The 21,625-nt window shown below is 37.4% G+C and overlaps 1 pseudogene across 1 annotated transcript in view; it reads right to left on the bottom strand.

The window, feature by feature from the left end:
* Positions 1-21,625, bottom strand: part of LOC149266159 (uncharacterized) — a 207,867-nt pseudogene that overhangs the window by 80,879 nt on the left and 105,363 nt on the right. Inside the window, exons 6-7 of the transcript XR_016260115.1 lie at positions 7,964-8,125; positions 7,412-7,600 (exon numbers count right to left, since the gene is read on the bottom strand). The product of XR_016260115.1 is annotated as an uncharacterized LOC149266159 (transcript). The remainder of the gene's footprint in view (positions 1-7,411; positions 7,601-7,963; positions 8,126-21,625) is intronic.

Genomic DNA, 21,625 nt, shown 5'->3' with positions numbered 1-21,625 from the left:
CCGACATCACGAATCCTACGTGTCCCGAATCCCCGTGTCAGGTGACTTAGGCATAGAGCTCATGCTTGTCTTTTGCCCATGTGCTCAATGTTATTGTCCCAACCATCTTTTGCATTTTGTGGTACAGTCCCTGTTGTATCTGGCCATATTATGCTTTTATCTTTCTTTTTAGCTACATCAACCTCCACAGCATTGTTCCAGGCCCGACCCAAGATGTGGACAAGGGGAAGGGGAGGCTAACACCTTGTGCACCCAATGGACAAATGTGGACCCAGACAGGGAAAGTGTGAAAAGGGCTTGTAATGAGCGTAGGGGAGTGAGATATATGGTCTCGTGAGACAAGGCCACACAACCAAAATCAAGATTTCCCATGTATTTCCACTCGTAAAGCTAATAACCAATAAAGGAGATCCCATGGGACCTAGGATTCAAGATTAACCCCCCGATTGAGGTAAGGGAACTAGAGTACATTCAAAGACCTTTTCCTTCTTCCAAGTTGCCCAGTAATCCATGCCCAACTGTGCCCAAGAAAAACAAGCATAAACACCCAATTACATAATGAAAAATCATACATTTGGGATTGGATGGCCCGCCTTTAAACATACGATCATGAAAAATAAGCGAGGGTACACAATGGTTGGCTTAGGTGGCAGAGAAAAGTAGCACATCAAAGCTATCAAGTGGCTGCAAGGGGTTGTTGGCTGCCAGTTGAAGAAAATCTAGGAGAAATTTTCTCCTATAGGGTCACCCACTAGTGGTGGGTAACAGTTCCACAGCCATGGCCTGGGCACCTCACCCACAAATACATAGGCCTCCAAAGAAGCATATTAGCACCAACACCCTTGAGCACCTCCAACACCCATATCATTATAGCACTTTGCCCTACATTTCATGACTTTTTGGGATCATACACCTAGACCCAGCAAGCCCCCACGTATCTTAGCACTTTGAGAGGGATCGCATTTAATCCAGGGCCCAGAGGAGGATGGTCTCACCACTTGAGACATGGGAGGGCTGACAACACCTTGGAAGCCCTCAAGGTTGGAGCAGAGATTGACACTATGGCCATTTGGAGACCCGTGAGACCACATTCTAACCCCAGGGGCCCACAAAGAGATTTGACTGAAATGTAAAGGCCAACCTTGACATAATGATTTTAGAAGGTTTCTACACTAGAGTTGCAGGGCAGTGCCCCCCGCCCCCCCCCCCCCGAATTCGCTCCCGAATCGCACTCCCGCACTATGTTACTTGGGAGCGGGAGCGGGAGTGACATTTTCAGAAGCTCCCAATTTGGGAATCCCGGAGCGATTTTTTAAAAATATATACATTTTTTATATTTTTAATTTTTGATACATATATGTCAACAAAGACATGTAGAATGATGAATTAGATATAAAAAACATAAAAAAACATAAATTGATCATTGAACCATATCACATCAATCATCTAGAAGTTATAATCTTCATCAACCATGTCCACAAGTTCGTAAAATACATATTACAACTGCAACATATTGAGCCTCGTGAATCATGATTCATCAAAGTTTCAACTTCAAGCTTTCAAAATTGAAAATTCAATATATAACATTTATCATCATTGATCACCAAAGTTGTACTTGTAAGCTAAGTTTAACCATTACAAGAAGTAATATCTTAGATATTTCTAAGTCCTAACTTCTAACTGTTAACATGAAATGAACTGTTATAAAATGAAACATGAATAATGAAATGAAATGAAACAACTTTAGTCTTTCACGAAGCATCATATTCATAATTCAAAATCATTACCAATGAGTTATAATTGCCAACTTCAAACTTCAAATTTGCATTGTCACAGTCATATATTGTTTACAAAAAATATCATTATGATATGAAAGAGTCAAGAGTCCAGAGTCAAGGACTCAAAACTCAACAGTTCTGAAAACTAATAGAAACTAGAAAAGACAAGTAAACTATAAATCTACATGTGGCCCTTGCCACGAGAGTCTCCAGGAGTATAAGCAAGTCGTGGTGGTCTTCTAGGAGTCTCCCACACAGACCGATGACCAAAACTAGAAGGCACATGCCCTCCACATGAGGGTGTAGATGGAGGTGGCGACAGCAAAGGAACAAGACTCGGAACTCGAGCACTGCTACTAGATGGTGGAGGTGGAGGTGGCATGGCTGCTGCAGCTGCTTCATCTTCATCCCTTATAAGTTCCTCTTCCAGTTCTTCAAGATGTACAATGTCATCCTCCAAATTGTCATCCTCTGGGTGATTGTCCCAAATTTTATATATCGGATCCTCATAAGCCCGATCACAGTAATGACTCAACAACCTCAAGTTGTAGTGCACATAAACCAAGCTTTCTGCTCGGTTTTCATTGAGTCTGTTTCTTTTCACATTATGTATGTCGTTGTAGGTGCTCCAACACCTCTCTGCAGAAGAAGTATTTACAACCTGTGAAAGAAATTTTTTTGCCAATTTTGGCAAAAGTCCCTGGCCGCCATATGTTTCCCACCATGTGAGAGAATCAAATCTATCTCTGTCTTCCATTGCATGGAAGTTAATAAACAAACCAGTGCCACTGAAGTATTTGCCTATTTCAAGGCGCACAGTTGCACATTCCTCCCTGTCAGGTATCAACTTTTCTAATGCTTGCAAATATCCACTAGTTACCTTTGCATCTAAATGGGGTTTGGTCCTAATCCAACCCCCTGGTGCATGTTGGCCCAACCAAGATGTAGAGTAGTATTTTGGCGTAAGGATATACGCCAAGCAATGTAGTGGAAGATTAAGTCTATTCCACCGTTCACACACAATCGTGAATCAGTTTGTACAAGTCGGGATCTCTGTTATTAACAAAATCTTTTATTTGCCCCAACATGGTATCCATTTGCTCATACACCTCGCCAATCACTGGTTTGTCTGTATCTGCAAACCGAATCATGTGATAAATGACAATTTAATGGACTCTTTCATATTTATTATGGTATTTTTTGCAAACAATATATGACAATTTAAGTTTGAAGTTTGAAGTTGACAATTATAACTCGTTGGTAATGAATTATGAATATGATGCTTCGTGAAAGTTGAAAGTTGTTTCATTTCATTTCATTTTATAACATTTCATTTCATGTTAAATATTCTTTGTTGTAACGATGTAGTGGTTACCCTTAGCTTACAAGTACAACTTTGGTGACCAATGATGATAAATGTTATATATTGAATTTTGAAAGCTTGAAATTTTAAGATTGATGAATCATGAGACTCAATATGTTGCATGTTACTAACTTGTGGGCATAATTGATGAAGATTATAACTTGTGGCTCAATCTATGTTTTTACGTTTTTTTAATCTAATTCATCATTCTACATGCTTTTGTTGACATATATGCATCAAAATATAAAAAATATATGTTATATAAAAATTCGCTCCCAAACCGGGAGCTTCTGAAAATGCCGCTCCCGCGCCCGCTCCTCGTCTTCGCTCTCACTCCCTAGTAACCTTGGTCTACACCTTGCTTGGCACCTAGAAGCCTCAATGCATGCCTCACTAAGGCTTACGCATGGACAAAATTAGCATTTAGGTTCACATGTGTGGCCATTTCACTTGGTTTTATGTTTTGCCTACAGAATTGGCTTGTAACCCAATTCTTCATTGTAATTTTACTTGAGATTTAGGTGATTTTAGGCTAATTAAACATTGTTCCTCCTCATATAAATAGAGGAGAGGATCATTTGTAAAGTCATCAACACTTCGACTTGGATAATTCATCCTCTTATTCTAATAGCAAAGATGTGATCTATGGAGCGAAAATTGTCTTGAGCATTTGTTCTTGTCTTTGGAGAAGTCACTTTGGATCAATCATTGCTATTAGCTCTCCCAGTGGCCTTTGATCCCTCACAAAGGTGACAGGGTTTTAAAGCTAGGGCATCAAAATATCCTTACTCCTTTGCGAGATTAAATCAATTTTAAGAGCCCATTGACTGCACTGACCCTAGCATTGGCCTTCCTTGTTGATGATCAATTCAATATTTTATCCACAAACTTTTCCCTTTTCCTCTCTTGACTTAATATGGCCCCTTTAAGGCCAAGCGACCAAGTTAGGGCTTGGTGTGAATTCCGAGGGAAGAGGAATTTTCAGCATTGGCAAGTCTAAATATCAAGAGGACAGTGGTTGCGACAAAATCACCCCTTTTGGTAGGCATTCAATTCAATTTCATCCATAAATTTCCTTGCCCTAGTTACATGCCCTAAGGTAAACCCTATTTTAGTTTTAGCTTCAACTTGGGGTCTTTTTGAGGGTTTCATGTACCTTGAACTTGCTAAGATATATTGTGGGAAACCCTTTCTCTTCACCTTGACCTTTGGCCACCCCAACCTTCAACGTACCAATCAAATCATAGGTATTGTGTGCATAAATTTTGCCTCATTTAAGGAAAGTGAATTTCCCTTATTCTTTGATTGGAGCCTTGTAATTAAGTCGTGCTTTTCCCTAGAAGCCTTGAAGTCACCTCGTACCCTTATCCTTAGAACATCCATCATAGGTGAATTTATACGGAGACTCCTCCCATTGGTGAAAGTCCGTAAAAAGCAGGGGCTTTTGGCTATGGTGATGGTGGGCCATCACCCCATTGTTGTCACTTAGTCTAGTGATAGCCTTGTAGGGTACCACTCTCCAAGGTTTGCTAGATTTGGCGGCAACAGTGTCATTACCAAATACACCAACAGATTAACACTAATACTGTATTACATACATCCTTTACTAAGAATGTATTGAACAGGAACAACATAACAATGGATTATTGTAGCAAGTATCATATAAAGTAGAATAACTTGAGAATGAGAATGATTTTCATCCTATGTAATTAGCATCCAACTAGCCTTGGAGATAGAATAATCTACGGAGAGGGGAATAATCTGCGACGCTCTATCACAAGGCGACCAGAACTAGATCAAAGATGGATCTCAAAGGTTCGAGATTGCATGGGTTCTACTACTTTCTGTCAATAAGGGTTTGGTCTTCTTCGGGGATGCATCTTTTTCACCCACCTCTGTGCAGGAATGGCTAGGGCACCGTGGGATTCCTATCCTTTCGCTTTTCTGCAATCGATCTGAATCCCCTGACACTAGCAATATAGAGTGGAATTCACCTCCATCTATCCACTGGATTTGGCCCAAATCTCCTTCAGCAAGACCTGGATCCCCCTGCTACTTTGAGGATGAGTGGATCGATGAATCTGTGAACAAAATCGTTGGGATCTCCCATCCAATCTCTGAGGACCCTTTGCGTTTCAACGATCTAGACCTTTCTTCCCAGATCCCACGGGTGGAATGGTATACTGACTCAGAGACCAGTCGTATTGCGCCAGATCTATCTATACAATGGCAGACACAAGTAGATATGAGGTATCCACCATTTCATTTGCCGAATCTGGCATTTTCCCCCCTCTAGAGCACAAAAAATCACAAACAAGGCGGATATGGTATTTCTCAGCGGCTACAGGAACCCAATCCATTAGATCCGTCCACAATCGCAATAGATTACAGGGAAATATGGATACGACAAATACAAAAGATGCCCACGCAGACGTAGACACCAGAATAATAATCAGAAGCGACAATCGACATTGAATCAAAAATCGTTCCTTTCGACCATTTGGATCAGGGAAAGAAGAACACTTTCCAATTTTTTATAAAACCCCTGGCTGGTAAATCTTCGTCATTCTAGGTTCAGGCTTCTGATAAAATCCTACAAATGAAACGGAACATCATGCACAAGATGGGCTATCCATCGCACCTGCAAAATTTGATAGGCAGAGGTAGATCCCTGCCAGACGAATGCAGCTTACATGAATATAATATTCTGCTTGCAACCACCATCATCCTCAACTTGAGATTGAGAGGAGCAGCAGGATCAAGTAAATCCAAAGGAACAAGAGGTGTTGCTAGATCTACATTACCCAAAGGAACATAACCGAATCAAGAACATAATAATGTTGGTCTCTCCTACAAAAACATCCTCCAAGGGAAATCAGCAGCCACAACAAACTCAAATCAGACACATAATAATCCCAATCCATACATTGTGGAGCAAGCAAATTATGTACCAAAACTGAACATAGAGCTTCTAGAAGCAAACGATTTCTGCACAACCTATGAGGCACAAGCCCTCATCTGCAGATTTAACAGTTTTTGGCCAAAACCAATGGATCTTTTTCACTGGATCTTTACAAATTGGACAACAAATTGTGACATACACCTCTGCTCCAAAGGCTTCTTCATTGTAAAGTTTGCATCATCAGAAGAACGAGAAATTATCCTACAAGAAGGCCCATGGTTTTGGGGATCGACGAGGCTCTTCATCACTCCATGGTTCCAAGATTTTGATGCTAACACCATGATTGTATCAAGGATGTCGGTTTGGGTTAGGCTACATAACCTCCCCCTTCACTTCTGGCATAATCTCGTGCTAGAAGGCATTGGAAATATCTTAGGACAATACATAAAGACTGACGAACAAAGGATAGAAGAACGAATCTATACTTTCGCACGCATATGTGTAGAGGTGGACCTCAGTAAAGGCCTTCTGGATCGCATCCAACTGACACACAACAAGCAGAACTGGACTCAAATTCTGGATTTTGAGAACACAGCCTTCAGATGCCAAATATGCAGCCAAACAGGACACTTACAAAATACGTGCCTTGATGCCAAGAAAGAGCAGCGAAGGAAGAAGAAGCCAAGGAAGCAACCAAAAGGATGGCATTTTCCCCCAAATGAATCAGATGAGGAAGAGGAAGACGCAGAAAAAGGAATCCATCCCAAATAAGGAAGAACAGCACATACAAGAAAAAGAGGAAAAAGTCGAAAAGACACATATACCAACAGAACAACAGGGCCCTACAAATCAGCTAATAAGGATACCTGAAGAAAAGGACAATGGAGGAAACAAACGTCAGCATACTCCCGATAATTCAGATTCAGACAAGGAAACCTCAAGAATAGAAGAAAATCAGCTAGCTATCGTCTCATCCATGCCATCTCAAGGAGAATGGCGGAAGGTTGAAAAGAAAAAATGGAGAAAAGTATAACTTTTCTCCTTGCTATTTAGTTGATTGTTTTTTGTATGAACTTATAATCATCAGTGTTTGACTAGATGATGGACTTCTTGTAAGTAGCTACAACATGTAATTTTGTTAATTTTGTTTTCATTAATAAAATTACGATTTTTTTCCTTGACTATAGACAAAAAACAAAAAAAGCAGCAAGGGTTAAGAATGTTTCCAGATATACTTTGCAACCACAGCTAGAGAACGTGAAACCAAATTATTGCACTCGAATTCATATATGTAAAGTGTCATTCATTTGAACATGAAAAATGTGAAAACAGGTTATATAAGAATTTGAAAAAGAACACAACTGATACCAGCAGGAATGTTAGTTGGTGGGGTTGTGGACAAGATGTTTCTAGGCTTCACATCAAGCTTAGGTGTATCTCTCTCCTTCTCAGGATCATTTGAAGAGACATGGTGCTCTTGACGCTTTCTTTTCAACTCCTTCCTTAAAGAAAATTTCTCTGGCTTTTGCTCATCTTGTCCATTTTCCATTTTCATTTCTGCATTTCAATAAGAGAGAGAAAATCAAATATGTAGCGAATACTGTGCACAGCATGAATCAATACCCTAAATTCAATCCAGCAAGCCTTGTTAGAATTGGGAACGAACAGACAGAAAACATAGCCCTCTTGCTTTGCAACATTCCAGAAGGCAAAGAGAACCAGCATGGGAGTTAAAAAGCAATAGATGTATATATACACCGTGTATATCTGAAAACAAATACCTTGCAAAAATGCACTATTGCCTACACTAGAAAAGGAAAATTGCAAGACTCAAAAGTAATGCAGATATTGAAAACCTACCTACCACACTAAAAAATTCCTAGAAGAAGCCAAAACAGTATCGTGTAAAAACTGAAATACCTGTATCCAAATAATACATGTCATCCAGGGCCTCCAAGTTTTCATTGCACCCTCCTATGAATATGAGAATGCCTCTCTTGAAATCCAAACAATCTCCAGCAATAGAGAATCTAGCAGATGGTCCTTGACCTGTGGTTGCTACCTTGGTCCACACTCCCGTCTCTGTATCAAAGTTAAGGTAGAAAAACAATCACTACTTCAATACAATGCATCACAATAAACCAACAGAGAGGACGAGATATAATAAACTATTGTACAGTGCAGAAACAAAAAATCGCCAAAAAGAATGCATTATTCTAAAACATCAATCCAGCTTGTTTACAAGCATAGTCTGTAAAACATAATAGATGCTAACAGATCACAGCAGCATGAGAAGGGAAGATTCATATGAAAACACCAGATTACCTCCTGAGTCTTTTCTTTAACTAGTATTAGTTTATTACAATCTAGGGGTTCCTAATTCAATATAGCCCAATGTCTCATAAACACAGCAAGCCAAAATGATGTTTAAAATCCAAGCGCATTTCAATTTTGGGCCACAGACTATTACTGCACAGCACACCTTGTTGTAAAGCATTCCACTGCCCTCGTGCCCACCTCAAAGTGAACAATATCTCTCTTAAAAAGTATTTTAGTTGTTCTCCTTTCTCCTATTTGTCTGCTGCATAACGTAAAATTATACCTTGAACATGGATCTTGGCATCTCTGATTAACCCCCTAGATCAACAAATATAATATATTTTCTACGAAAATGGATCCTTATCCCATTTTTAAGATTCAAGGTATGACAAGGGAAGAGAATGCTTTGATATTACTGAATTCGTTGCAAAAGGCATTACATAAATGACAAGAGAGAAGACGTAAGTTAAAAAGCAACTTGTGTAAAAATAAGATTACATGTGACTAATCTGGAATTAAGTCACTTTATTAACTTAATATAACTTATAGACTGTCTAACTTAATCTACATGACCACTATCAAATAGTCTAATCTCAAAGTCAACAATCTCTATCTTAAAATGTCTTTTAGCTGTTCTCCTTTCTCCTATTTGTCTGCTGCATAACGTAAAACTATATATTGAAGATGGATCTTGGCATCTCTGATTAAGCCCATAGATCAGCAAATATAAAATATTTTCCAAGAAAATGGATCTTCAGCCAATCTTTAAGTATGCGCATGAAGATGGAAGAGGATGATTTGAAATTACTGAATTTGTTGCAAAAGCCATTACATAAGAGAAAAGACTAACTATGAAATAACATGGGACTAATCTGGCCTTAAGTCACTTTATTAACTTAATAAAACTTTAGAACATTATCTTATAATGCATCTAAATACATGATCACTATCAAATACTCCAATACCCTTCCTTCCTTGCCAAGCTAGAAATGACTGCAATCTTGTAACAAAATTTTACAGACTTATTTGTACCAAGATGCCTGGCAGGAATGTTTATACTCTACTAGAGTTGCACAATACTGCCATTCTATGTGTCCATTATATACTAGCCATCAAATGAAGTGACAGTATACTCCACATATTGGTTCACGCATGAAATACAAGAATTTTAGCCAGCTTAATTACATTTTGACTGTCACAGTAAAGTGTATTAGACTTGATTTCCTCAACTTGCAAATCAGCTAGAATCCTTCTGTAACAAAAGCAAAAACATCATGTGTCTGAAATATCCATATGGAGCACAAATATATATATATATGGTGAATTATACAATGATAATGAAAGGTTGTTAAGAAGACTTGTTTATAGTGCCCAAGAGAGCTGTTCAAGTTAGGGCAAGTTAGGGTACATATCATGAATTGATAATAACCTTTATAGCTAATATAATATATTTTATGTCATTATGTGTCTCTCCTTTATTGGCTTTCTCCTTGAAGTAGTTGACGGAGCCCAGGTCCTTTTCAAAAGGATAAAAGTCAAGGTCCAGATAGAGTTTTCACTGGGCTGCTATGATTTCATTGAAAATGATCTCTTAAATGTGGTTGAACACTATCATACCTAAAGTCAAATTCTAGCTTCCTACAATTAATGAAATTTGAAAGTTTCAGGCCCATATCCCTTTGTAATAATATAATCTCCAAAATAATAGTTCGCAGGCTAAAAGGCATCCATTCAAGCCATGTATCTTCAGAGCAATTGGTTTCTTGCAAGGAAGAAAAATTCATGACACTATAGGGTTGCTCGAGAAAGGTAGCAATCCATAAAAACTGGAAATCGGAAAGCTCTCACCCTAAAGGTAGATCTATCAAAAGCAGGGTTGCGAACATCGCGATATTTAAAAAAAAATCACGATTTTTCAAGTCTGCCGATAACATCACCCGATTTTTATGAAGTTTTTTTCGAAAAAATCGGTGAAAAATAAAATCACGATTCGAGCAGAAAAAATAGTGGCCATCCGGGACAGCGAGTTTTAAAAGCGATTTCATGAGTTTTATTTGTCATTTTTAACAGACAGCGGACTTGTTTGAGAGCTGAGGAGGAGAGGAAGGCGACTACTAGGGCAGAGGAGGAGAAAAACGGGAGATTTTAGCATCCCAAGCAAGAGATATTTGTGTTTGAACCAAATTTCTTCGGCAAACTGTGGTTTCCAAATATGGGCACCAAATTTGGCCATTTTTTTTGTTTTTTTCTTGTTTTTGCTTGGGTTTCTATAACCCATTGATTATCAATGATTTTTGAGTGGATTTAATTGTGTTTTTTTTTCATTTTTGTTGCATAGATTGGAGAGGGTTCATTTTGGTCAAAAATGCAAAAACTTGATTAGTAGATTTATTAGTTTAACTTTTTCTTGTGCTCTATTTTTTTGCATTATTTTTTATTAGGTTTGAATGTGCATTTTTTCTATTATTGTTGGATTGAGTTGAGGTTTTTTTTGTTGTTGTCAAAAATTCAATGTGTTGTGTCATATATATAATTTTTAATTTTAATTTTTTAGCTTGCAATTCTTCTTGTGCCATAGGTTCAAGTTTCAAGTTTCAACTCCAAACTTCATCTTATATTAAAACTCAAAAGTTCAACGAAGTTACAAACATTTGAACCCTCTGTGGGAATTTGGTGAACTTGATGGAGGGTTTGATAGATCAAACTTGTCTTGAAAGTTGTGTGGGCATCATCTGACAGCGGGGGTTTATAAATTGAAGTACCACCTTGCACAAATCCCTGGACATGAGGTGGGGCCTTGCACCAATAGAAATGCGGAAGTCATCCGAAGAGCCCTCAGATAATTGGAAGAATTAGAGCAAGCCAAACTGTCCAAGTCAAATCTGAGGAAGCAACTAGCACGGAGAATGTTAGGAGGTGAATATGAAAGTGTAGTTCTACTTTAGCATCAATATCTACAACCAACCCTATAGCTACCTCATCATTTTTTGTTCCTAAAACCACGACTGGTTCACAACCAACTATCTCTTCAATGCTTAAAAAAAGGAAAAAGAAGAAGCTGACAAGTTGTTGGGCAAGATTCTCCTTTGCAGTGATATTCCTTTCAGCGTTGCAAGGAATAATCCATTTTTCCAGCGTGTTGTTGATGTTATTTCAATTGTTGGCCCAGGGTACAAAATCCCTTCTTATGATGACTTTAGAGGTTGCATTCTTCAAGATGAAAAGGTTGACTGCACCAAAATATTGGAGGAGTTTAAGGCATCATGGGCACAAACAAGATGCACTGTGATGTCAGATGGTTGGACCGACCAAATGGGGAGAAATCTTATAAACTTCTTGATTAATTGTCCCAATGGGACAATGTTTATGAAATTTGTTGATGCATCTGCACATATCAAAGATGCAAAATTATTATGTGATTTGCTGGATGTGTTTATTTTGGAAGTGGGTGCAGAACATGTTGTCCAAGTCATAACGGAAAATGTTGCAAATTATGTTGTTGCTGGCAAGATGCTTATGAAGAGGCATCCTACTTTATTTGGACACCTTGTGTTGCACATTGTATTGATTTGATGTTGGAGATCATAGGAAAATTTTCCTTTGTCAAAGATATTGTTGACTCATCAAAAAGCATTACAAAATTTATATATAATCATGCATCTGTGCTTCATTTGATGAGAAAATTCACCAACAACAAAGAGTTGGTGTGCTCCGCCATTACACGGTTTACCACCAGTTTCATATCTCTTCAATCCCTCTTGAATTCTATGTGGGATGTGAAGAGAATGTTTCTTTCAGATGAATGGTGTGCTTTGACATTTAACCGCAAACTAGAGGGAGAGGCCATATGCAGATTAGTTTCATACAAGAAAAACTCTAGGCGGGAGTGCAGGAGGTGTGCAACATTATTGAATCATTGGTAAAGGTTATTCAATTAGTTGATGGTGACAAGCCCACAATGGGCTACTTGTATGAGGCCATGGACAAGGCCAAAGAATCCATTTAGGTCTACTATGATGATAAGGGAGATGAGGGGTTTCAGAAACAACTCCTTCTATGGGAAGTGATTAATGAACGATGGAACAACACACTCCATCGTCTCATTCATGTTGCAAGGATCTACCTAAACCCCGCATTTTCTTACCCCTGTGGGTTCTTATTTGATGCTGAGATCATGGATGGATTCTTCACCTGTGTTCAAAGGATGGTGCGATCTCCAACAGAACGTGTAGAAATCTTTAAAGAAATGGAGATATATAGGATGGCAAGTGGCACATTTAGCTTTGAGATGGCTTTGGTTGATAAGAAGACTAAAATGTCAGGCATTTTTTAGTTTGTTTTAAATTTCATTGTCTCTTCAAGTTCATAACTTCATACTTTGCTTCAACTTTCAAATTTCATTTTTTTCTTATGTTTATCTTATTTGTAATTTTGTTGTAGATCATAGTTTTAAAATTCGGCCGATTCGAAACGGAAACAGCCGAGTTGATCCGTTTCATTGCCCAAAAATGTGACTCGGTGGAGGAAACGGTTCAGTAGGCCGAGTCAGCCATGACTCGGCCGAGTCATTCAATGACTCGGACGAGTCATTGATTCAATGACTCGGCCGAGTCATTCAATGACTCGTCCGAGTCATGGCTGACTCGGCCAACTCGGTCGTTTCTGTATTGACTCGGCCGAGTCATAACCAGTGGCCTGTAACCCCATCAAAACAACGATTTGACATTTTTTTAATGACATTTTGAAATGTTTGCTGACTGGTTTGAACTCCAATGTGTTTTATGAATTAGTTAAATGTTATTTGGGGTCCATTTCCCCCTCCCAAACACTATTTAACACACTCAAATGCTCTCTACTATTGATATGCTGTTCAAATTTCATGGTAATGTTAAATTCTTAAAGTAAAAGTGACATTCTCCTTAATCTTCATTTTCATCCTTTTACTTAAATTTTTAACATTACCATGAAATGACTCAGGATGTTTGAGAGTGGTTTCGGCCTCATTGGATTTCATATGGAGAAAGTAGAATTTTAGATTTCATTCAAAATCCAGCAGACTTATCAGTTTTTCAGGATTTCAGGATTGGAGGATTGCAATGTTTCCATTGAATTTTCTCATGTATTAGGGTATGGAACTCGAATTTAATCAAGAGTACCAATCCCTCTATGTACCTTGATGTTAGTGACATTGGTTGTCGAACTCCTTTGGGATTCGCTCCCAAACTAGGAGCTTCTGAAAATGTCGCTCCCGCTCCCATTTTCGCTCCTGCTCCCAAGTAACACAAAGAAGAGAAACCGTTTGGATCAAAAACAGTTAAATGATCTAGTTTATGTCCAATACAACCTCCGGCTCAAACGAAACCATTTGTTGAACAAAAGACCTAATTCAGATCCCATTGTGTTGGAAGACATTGATCCAACATCAGATTGGGTAGTGGAGAGTCGTCGAGCAGAGTTTGATCCTGATGAGGATCTTTATTTAGATTTAGATATTGAGACATCAATTGAACTTGAACATGTTGTTCAGTTGAATGCAGATCCCAATCCACCAGCCTCATTGTCACATCCAGCAAGGACTCCAGTTGTAGGTGCTTCCTCTGCTCAGCCACGAAAGAAGCGCAGCTGCATATCTACTCTATCTCACCTTGCATCTGCTGCAGTTGCACAGCCTGCTAGTGGTACCACTTCTACAGCTGCAGTTGGAGATGATGATGAGGAGGAGGAGCCATGGGGCCCCCTATCTGACTCCGATGATGATCCAGAGATTGATCGACATGATCTTGGCTCCTCTGGCAGTAGCTACTAGCCAATGGTTGTAGTACTAGTACTGGAGTCTGGTCACAGTTTACTTTTGTTGTAGAGGCCATTTCTAGCCTCCTTGGTTATGTGTTTTTTGTTTTGAGTCATTGATCATGTATGACAGTTGACTATGTATTGCCATTGGGTACCATTTTGATATAATGGATTGGTTCATGAGCCTACTTTGATCATATGTTGTATTCCATCTATATTATAATGTTGTGTTTGGAAACATGAATGAAAATCTTTAAAATTATGTTTAAAATCTTTAAAATTATGTTTTTTTATAAAAAAATAAATATTTAATGTATTTTTTACAACGACCGAGTCATTGAAATCGAGTCGGCCGAGTCATTACCATTTCGGAGTCGGAGTCTATCCTCGGCCGAGTCGGAGTCGGAGTCGGAGTTTTAAAACTATGTTGTAGATGCATGGTGGAGAAGCTATGGTGTTAGGGTACCCATCTACGAAAGCTTGCCATTCGAATTCTCAGTCAAACATGTAGCACTTCAGGATGCGAGCACAACTGGAGTGTATTTGAAAAAATACACAACAAGAAGCGCAACAGGTTAAACTTAGAACCTAAAATATTCCAAATTTCCAATTATTTTTTTGAATTCATTAAATAATATTTTTTTATAATTATTATTTTATGATCTTTGTACAGGTTGGAGTCCCAGCGACTTAATGACATGGTCTATGTCTACTACAATCTTCGATTGTGCGTGAGGCAACTTGAGAGGATACCTGATATGGAGGCCATCTCATTGGATGGGATTGACACCACTGTTGCATGGAGGGTTGAGGCCAAGAGGCCTCTCATGGAGTCTGTTGATGATTGGTTAGAGTAGGAGGTAGTGGAAGGCATAGAGGGGGAGGAGGAGGAGGAGGAGGAGGAGGTGACACCACCTACCCAGGCTACCCCTGCCACCAGTAGAGGACGTGGTCTACCTCCTATAGCTCCTAGTTCTTCAGCTTCTAGAGCACAGCAGAGTCCACTGCCAACTCCATCGGCATCTACATCTAGAGGGAAAGGGAAAGCTATTGTATTTTCTCACAAGAGGGGCAGAGGAAATCAATAGTATTAGTTATTTGGTTCATTTCATTGTATATGACATTATGACTCATGATATGAGATACATTATTATATTTTTTGTTGATATTTTGAGGCTGAGTTGGGACTCAAGAGTTAGGACTTACTATTCAGGACATGATTCATTGTTATGTGTGATGTAGCACTAGAAATCATATTACACATCTTATATATTAGTTCTTTTATCATATTTATGTGTCAATGTATTTATTTTATGTTGTAGATGCTTTAGATATTAAAAAAATTGAAAAAAAATGAATATTTTTGTATTTTCCAATTTTTTGCCGATTTTTACTAATTTTTTCCTGATTTTTACGATTTTTCCGATTTTTCCCCTCTCTGATTTAAGCCCGATCACGATTTTTGCAACATTGATCAAAAGTACCTCAGACTCATTCTTATACGCCTTAGTTTCAGCCATGCTCTTCATCAAATGGGTGTTGCACTGTGTTTGCTTAGCATATTTTGCCATCCTACTAATTGGTTCAACATCCACCTTCTTCAAAGTAGAACGTGGAATCAGACAAGGCTTCCTTCTATCACTACTTCTCTTTCTTCTAGTTGCTGAGGGCCTGAGCACATCGTTAAAAGCAACCACCTCTTCTAGCAGACACAAAGGTATAAATATGGGCCCTTCATGCAACATAACACACCTACTCTTTGCATATGGCATCATCATATTTAGTGAAGTCACAAGGAGCATGGTTGAGAACCTACATGAAATTATAGATCTCTTCTTTGAAGCCACAAGAATGCAAATTAATGTGGAAAATATCCATAATGATCAAGGGAATTTCAGAGCTGGGAAGGATTAGTATCTCTCAAATTTTTCCATACCAAATAGATGACTCTGAAACTGACTCAAATACTTGGGTTTCAATTTGAAAGCAAATATGTACAATAAAGTCGATTGGTTGTGGCTCTTAGCTAAGCTGGAAAAGAAAAAAGGCAAATACTTGGCATAATCAATGGATCAATCTAGGTGGGAGATTAGTACTGATCAAGGCTATACTAGAAGCCATTGCAGTATATTGGATGTCACTAGCTTGGATACCAAAAGGTATCTTGGAAAAAATTAGGCAACTATATTTTTTTTTCTATGGTCTAGCAAAGCTGGGAAGAAAAAATTGGTCTTGGTCTCTTGGGAAAAAATAGCTACCTCAAATTTTATTGGATATTGGGGACTGAAAAATATATTCTTATTTTTCAATGGTTCTATCTATGTGGGAGATTAGTACTGATCAAGGCTATACTAGAAGGCATTGCATTATAATGGATGTCACTAGCTTGGATACCAAAAGGTATCTTGGAAAAAATTAGGCAACTTTTTTTTGTTTTCTATAGTCTATCAAAGCTGGGAAGAAAAAATTGGTCCTTGTCTCTTGGGAAAAAATAGCTATCTCAATTCTTTTTGGTTATTACGGACTGAAAAAAATATTCTTATTCCCAAAACCCTCATAGCTAAGAATGTCTGGACTTTGAAGGCTCATTCAAGGTACAGGGCTCTAGGCACAACTAACTATAGCAGACTGGAATCAGAAACTCCAAAAAAAGTTGCAAAATGCCATAATCATTTCGAAAGCAATTATCTTTGCTTTCCCACTCTTTGGAAATTTGCTTGTTTGGAAAATTGGGAAAGGAGGACAAGTGCTCATTAGAATAGATCCCTGAGTAGGTTGCAAAGAAAACTATAACCTACCAGCGTCCCTGGTCTGTGACCACCAAACAAATGGCTTCTACACGTTACGACAAATAACACACAGGAATCAAACCACAGGGCAACAAAGATGGTTATCCTGGAGAGGAGTCAAGCTTAACGAGAAAGAGGCAACAACATGGCAAACATACTTAAGATCCACTCTAAAGATCCTTTGTAACTCTTACCGATCAATATGTTTAGTCTTTGAATCCAACTGGAAACCATGGGCCAAAGTACTGCTACAAAGTGCTAGCCCAAGAAACTGGTGAAACCCTACCAATCTGATCAGCTAAAAGGCTATGGAAGCTAGCATGCCCAGCTAAAGCCAAAATCTGTGTGTCTTCTTCTAAATAATAAGGCACTTAACTAGGATCAACTGCAAAAATAGAACTTTGAAGGGTCGGGCAGATGCTTCTTACACAAGAGAGAGGAAGAAACAAATTCTCACCTTAAACTACACTGCACTTACACTGCAGAAGTTTGGAAGGAGAAAGATGAAATGGCAGGGTTCAAAAATAAATGGGAACATAATTCAATTCATGAAGCACTAAAAACCTGGATCTCTAATCCAACAACAATAGATTACCAGCTCTTCATCTTATTATTGCCTCGTGAATCTAGATTACAAGGAATCAAATGTTGTTTGAGGACAAAGAAATCATCCCTTTAAATGTGCAACGCAAAGCATAAATATGTGTTCCAAGATATTCCCCTGCAAATGCCCCCTGAAAGGGAAACTGAGCACATAAAAGATGTCAAAGTAGAGTCAAACCCTATCAACATTAAGCCATATAGATATTCACATCATCAGAAAATCGAAATTTATAGAAAAGTCCAAGACCTCTTAAAATATGGTATCATTACAAAAGGTAGAAACCCTTACCCTGCTCATGTGATTCTAGTTTGGAAGTGTTGACCACTCCATGTCAACTACCCCATAGCTATACATCTTTTCGCGCATGGATTTCCATCGTGTCCGAGCACTCAGATGATCCACAGATTCATCATTATCAGCTATATGTACACTGGAGTTTTGTAAACCCATTCTACATTTTGTAATGTAAATGATCCTAGTAAGACAAATGTATGTAACAACCTAGGTAAATTTATTTTTCTGATGATGATTTCTATCCTAGGAGGTTTTTAGTCTCACCAATTCATGTGTGTTTCTAAACACGGATGATCGGCAGAGTTTTTCCCTCCAACCTCACCCCAAAGCTAGGGTGGATTTTGTCGTCGAGATTTTAAATGAGTCCTAGTGTTATTTATCGAGTCTTTGTAAAAGTGATTTGGGAATAATTCTAACTATTTGGTTAAATTATTTTATTACAAGTCACTTAGTCTACTAGATCATATTTTGTGTCGCAGAAATGGGTAATTATTGAGGGTCTATAATGAACGGGTGTTCCCCCTTCATGGGTTAAAAATGTAATATTTCATATAAAAAATATTTAGTGCATGGTTCCTCATAGTTAGACACCATGGCTAAATATTAGAGGGTTGAAAAAATTAATAATCCCCTCATGAATCAATTAATTAAAATTTCTGCCTAAAATAAATTAAAATGTTAAAGCCAGAAATTTAATTAATTTAGGTCCTAGGAAAAATTAAATTCTTAAACATTTAAAATTCGTGGGTCCTAAAGTTTTTAATTTTTGGAGGTCCCCGGCCAAAAGAATATTGAAAATTCCAAGATATTTTGAACCCTTGGGCCATAGTAGTTAAGTCAAAGTCAACTTTTTGCAACAATTAACTCAAAATAATCAATTTTGAGTTAATTAAAAGTGAAATTCGAATTTCCTCAAAGAAGTAAATTTATTTCAACGATCATGATTAAAATATCATTTGATCTTCATCAATGGTTGAGATTGCTATGACAGAAATCAAGCCAACTAGCCATTGGAGAATTTTTCTATAAATGAGAGGCCTCTCTCCATTATTTGCATCTGATTTTTGAATCATGTACTTGCTCTAAGAAAGCTCTTGTAACTTTTTTTTGGTTAATAAAACGCAAAGACTTTGGGGTTCAGATCATGGTGTTCTTCTTTCAAATTTATGTGGTAATATTGTTCTTAAGACTTTGTTGCTTTTATTTGCATTTGCTGGTTATTAGCCTTTGAGGATTGATCTGTGTACAGGTATCTTGCACAAATTTATGGGTTTTTTAGAATATCATTTTAATTTGATAGAAGTAGCAGGTATCTTTATTTCTTGATAATTTTATGGTCATTCTTAAAATCTCTATTAATCTAACAAGCATATTTAAGTGTGCAAAAATTATCATTTAGAATTTGGGCGTTTGGGGAAGTCCTCAGCTGAATCAACTGACTCTCAGTTTACAGAATCTAAAAGAGCCGACTATCTTTCTAATTTCAAAAGTCATTTTATAGAATATTTTACTTGCAGGTTTTTCTGGGGCTTGTGCCTCTTTAAAATTTCAAATTTATTTCTAAATATTGTGCAAAAATTTGTTTAAATCTAGTTAATACAGGGTTTTCATCTGCAAATCTGTTAGATCTGTAGAGTATTATTGTAGATTTGTAAATATCAAATTTTTTAATTCATTAGGGTTTTGGATATGTCATATTTTTGTATATACATGCTTTGGGGTTTTTTCTATCTTTTATTTGTACAGGAACAGATTTGAAAATTGCAGGTGATTTTTGTGGATCCCGGAGAGAGATCTAAGCCACAGAGGGCATTTCCATGTTGTTTGCAACTTAAAAATAAATTTCAAGAAAATCATGGGCAAGATTTTTTTAGGGCCTTGAGGCCTTGCGTTGGCCATCTCCAGCCTCTTTCTCGGCCTCCCTTTTAGCCTTATGGCCTCCCCTCTTTCACCAAAATTCTCTCACTAATTTTTCCTAAATTGTTTCCTAAAAATTTCCCAAAATAAATTCCGAGTTGAAGATATTCAGTGATTCGGGCAGCATATCTTCAGGTGTCTTCAAACCCCTAAGGGATGACTAGTGCACACTCTCTAACCTTTCATCATTTCATTTTGAAAGCAAGGTTAATACTAGCATAGATTTGCAATTAGTTGGAGTTTAGCAGCATATTTAATTTACATTTTTACTGTTGTATAATTGCAGAAATAGAGGTTAGCTTCAATAACTTCTGCAAACAAATTTCTAAAAGTTGTTTTATTGTTGTTCATTAGTTTATTCTGAGTTTTTAGATCAAATACATCAATAGATCATAAATAATCAGACCCAAAAAAATTCTGAATTTAATAGCAAATTTAATTTACATTTTTACTGTTGTATAATTGCGGAAATAGAAGTTAGCTTCAGTGACTTTTGCAAACAAATTTATGCAAATTGTTTTAATGTTGCTCAGTAGTTTTTTTCTGAGCTTTTTAGATCAAATACATCAATAGATCAGAAAGAATTAAACTCGGGAATTGTAGTTATCAGTTTGTCATTTAAAATTTCTTGTTGTTATACATAGAAATTTCTGAATATTGCATTGTTATAGAACTGTTGTTTTAGAATATATTGTTGGTTTTAACATTTGATGTAAGAGTAGATTACTAGAATGATATTTCATTAATGTGATCTGAGTTTAAAACATTTAGTTTAATTTTTGAAGTTCATTTGTTTTTTACATGCTTATGCAAGTAAGAATAATCTACTTTTACTTATGCATCTAATGAACTTGGTTGAGTATTTCATACAAATGAATTTTTGAATTTAAAGGTGTTTTATTGCAGCATTTTACATTTCAATCCATTGTGCATTTTAGTAATTATATGTCCAGATTTTACATTTTGCAGTGCTGGTATAAGTACCTACTTTCACATTTAGATCACCACCTTTCTGAGCCTTAAGTTAAGTAACATTTAAGATATATTTCAGAAATAATTTTAGGCTCTCATTTAACTAAAATTAACCAAGTCCTTGCATTTCACATAGTTTTAATTTTGCATTTGCATATGAGACAGTGGAGTCTTTTCAGTAACAGTTTCCCATCCTTTACTTGAACCTTATTTTCTTCGCAAGATAGTTGACTCCACAAGGCACTGGTATCACTTTCTTCAAATCATTTTGAATCCTTAAAATCTTGCGCAATCTAAAACAAGTATTGGTTGCTTAGTTGTGTCTCCCAGGTTGGTTGGTTCCCAACTAATCTTTCATTTTTCCATTTCCATAGGGTCTACCCCCCTTAGTCTGCTATTGGGAGACAACTCAAACGGAGTGATTGGGGATCAGTGTGACAGCCCCCAATCTGAGCCGTTGTCGCGGTGCCTAGACATTTTGTGCGACAACAGGAAGAAAGACGGATCGTTCAGAGTCTAGACTATAAATAAATTACAAAGGACTGAACAAGATAACAAAAATAACAACTTCCTTATTCCTTTCATAAACAAAATGTTAGATGAAGCTCATGGAGCCAAATATTTTTCAAAATTAGACCTAAGATCCAGATACTACCAAATCAGAGTAAGATTAGAGGATATTGTGAAAAATTCCTTCCGAACTCATGAAGGTCATTATGAGTTTAAAGTAATTCCTTTTGGTTTAACTAATGCTCTAGTGACTTTCCAGGCTAGTATGAATGAGGTATTCCAGCCATACTTAAGGAAGTTTGTCATAGGTTTTTTTTTTAATGATATTCTTGTATATAGTAAAACATGGAATGAACATCTACATCCCCTAAAAGTTCTCACAGT

Source organism: Pinus tabuliformis, chromosome 6 (genome assembly GCF_031772625.1).
Source record: "Pinus tabuliformis cultivar Carrire ecotype Pingquan chromosome 6, CPIR1, whole genome shotgun sequence".
Lineage (NCBI taxonomy): Eukaryota > Viridiplantae > Streptophyta > Pinopsida > Pinales > Pinaceae > Pinus > Pinus tabuliformis.
This window is presented reverse-complemented; position numbering and strand designations above follow the sequence as displayed.